Source organism: Podarcis melisellensis (genome assembly GCF_964234715.1).
Source record: "Podarcis melisellensis genome assembly, chromosome: 1".
Taxonomy (NCBI): domain Eukaryota; kingdom Metazoa; phylum Chordata; class Lepidosauria; order Squamata; family Lacertidae; genus Podarcis; species Podarcis melisellensis.
Window position 1 is genome coordinate 134,923,734 of NC_138528.1, and position 2,972 is coordinate 134,926,705.

The following is a 2,972-nucleotide window of genomic DNA, read 5'->3' on the forward strand; positions in this document are numbered from 1 at the left end:
TGTTACCCCACCAGAGCTTTCCTTTCTCTCGTCTGCGTGTGCAGAGCAGTGGCAGCTTCTCGGCTCTCCCAGCTCCATCTTGGATCAGCGACTGAGGGTGGAGCCATGCAGCTCTTCCTTCTTGCTCAGAATCTGCACACCCTTGAGGTGTCTGGGCAAGAAACAGCAGCTCACCATAACGCCCATGTTGAGCCCTTGGAGGACATTGTGTCTGAGGATCAGGTGGTCCTCCTTGATAAGACCCCCCCCCGGTAGATGATGCAGTCATTGGGCAGTGTGGCATCAGTGAGGTTGCATGCATGCAGCAACTCTAGAGGTTGCTGCATGCATGCTGGGTGGTAAGGGCCATGGATCCCTGACTTGTGCTGCCCAAGTGAGAGGCCAGACCCCAAAGCAAGAGAAGAAGAAGAAGACTGGCCATGCCAAGAGGCGCATACAGTACAACCGCCGCTTGGTCAACATTGTGCCAAGCTTTGGCAAGAAGAAGGGCCCCAATGCTAACTCCTAAGCAGCACCCAGGTATCTAATAAATCTGATATTGGGGGGGGGGTATATTACCCTACCCAGACACACTGTATGAATGACTGCTGTGAATTTGGCTAATTTGGATGGGCAGGTTAAGAATCAAACAATGGATGTTAATGGTTACCATCATCACCTCAGAAGTTAAAGATAATACACCTTTCAGCAGTTAAAAATGGACAGTAAGGCAAAATAATTAAAATAACTATGGAGATGTTAACAATAATTGAATAAATCATCATCAATTGAAAACAATGTTATATTCACCACTGTCTTTGTTTTTTTAAGGCAGTATCAGGAAAACCACAGAGGCCTACCTAGGCTCTCTTGCACTCTTGGCAAGGAGCTGTATCAGCACCCCCAAACCTGGGAGAGGCCACGGACCAAGTTTGCTTTTTGTCACCTTTCACACTCTGCCAGTGACTTCCTCTGCTGCCATCGGAGTCGGGACTGCTATGCTCCACCTCCTCCTCCCTCAGTCCATCTGTCTGCCTGCCTTCCCCCTCCCTCCTCTCACTGCTTTCCATCCTAGCCACTCCTAGCCAGAGTGGAGAGGCACAATTTTGTCAACACCCTCCCCGCTCCCGTCTGTGTCCTTGTTAGGGGCCAGCCTGACCAAACTCTAAGTTGGAAAAGCCACAGGAGCTGCTAGCAAAGACAGTGAACATATGACCTATGGGACAGTTCAATGCACAGTTCACCAGGTTCCCATTTCTTCCCCCTCTCGAGCCCAGAGTAACAATTGGAGGCTCTCTTTGTGTTTCCAATAATGTTCAGGGCTAAGCCAAACATGGAGTTTTCTTGGCAGGGATACTGGAGTGGCTTGCCGGTTCCTGTTCCAGGTGGATCACATGTAGTCCAAACTCTCCACTATGACCTGCCTGTCTTGGGTGGCCCTGCACGGCATAGCTCATAGCTTCTCTGAGTTATTAAAGTCCCTTCGCCACAGCAAGGCAGTGATCCATGAAGGGGAAGTGAGAGCTGGACCATAAAGAAGGCTGATCGCCGAAGAATTGATGCTTTTGAATTATGGTGCTGGAGGAGACTCTTGAGAGTCCCATGGACTGCAAGAAGATCAAACCTATCCATTCTTAAGGAAATCAGCCCTGAGTGCTCACTGGAAGGACAGATGAGGCTCCAATACTTTGGCCACCTCATGAGAAGAGATGACTCCCTGGAAAAGACCCTGGTATTGGGAAAGATTTAGGGCACAAGGCAAAGGGAATGACAGAGGACAAGATGGTTGGACAGTGTTCTTGAAGCTACCAGCATGAGTTTGACCAAATTGTGGAAGGCAGTGGAAGACAAGAGTGCCTGGCGTGCTCTGGTCCAGGGGGTCACAAAGAGTCGGAAACAACAACAAACCAAACATTCAAACGTTTTGAAAGGGTAGAGGACTGGAGCCTGCCATCTTTCTCCCCATTACATCATCATGAAGCTTCATTGTCAAAGAGTGTTGGCATGGGCCCTGACAAATCTGCATGCACAAGTTCAAAGGGTTTGCTGGTTCGCCTCTCTGAGCTGGGGTATGTGCATGTTGTGACCTTCGATTGCTTACAGGCTTGACAATCTAGGTATTTGTCATAAGCCTTGAACCTACAACCAATGGTGTTTTCTGCAGCTTTTCGCACAAGTGACCACCCAGCATGTCCAAATTTCCTGTGCCAAAAGTGTATACAATAATGGTGTGGTGGGACATTCGCACACTGCCCTTGGGCGTCTTTAATGGACTCTCCACTAGCCCCATTTTCCACCAGCCCCATTTTCCCACTAGTCCCATTTTCAATGGGCATCTCCACCAGAAAGAGCCTGTCTTTTCTCTCAACACTGTAGACCTTCTTCCCATCCCTGTAAAAGGAACACAAATTGTTAGAGAACCGAATTTCGAATCCATCAGCCATAAGAGCTGGCACACTTAAAAGAGAGTGGGCAAGCTCTGGAACCACATAAACTTGCACCCAATGATCTATAAAAGAACAATAGAGAAACCCAGATTCAGTCAATGGTCTTTGAGACCCGTCCGCCAATTTAACGTAACGATCAGTTTTAACTGTCTTGCAGTTTCTCAGGAGCTCCCGTGAATTCACGAGATTGTGGGTAGCACCTGAGTCGACCACGAAAGATAAAGTGTCTCTCTGGCTGTCTTCCAAAGCTGCCATGGCGTTGCTTGCTGCCCTTCCGGTTGACATGGCCACAGCCTCCCCCCGACTGAGGCTTTTGTCCTTTACCAGCGGCACCATCGCAGCTGTGAGGTGAAAAAACGAGGCATCTTTGTTTTCCTCCTGGCCTGCAGCTTTCCCACGTCTGGCTCTGGGAACTTGCTTTGTTGACATTCCACGCCAGCTGGTGTCCTTGGCAGCCTGGGCTTCAAGCGGATGCTTCCCAGTGCTGTTGGATGTCGCAGCAAAGCACAAACAACTTTCGGAGACTTTCACTTTCTCAGAGCTCTT

General features: G+C 49.2%; 1 pseudogene across 1 annotated transcript; it reads left to right on the top strand.

Annotated features, from left to right (window-relative positions):
- Positions 1-516, top strand: LOC309367215 (ubiquitin-like FUBI-ribosomal protein eS30 fusion protein pseudogene; annotated as a pseudogene). The gene has a single exon. The product of its transcript is annotated as a ubiquitin-like FUBI-ribosomal protein eS30 fusion protein pseudogene (transcript).
- Positions 517-2,972: the final 2,456 nt, after the last annotated feature.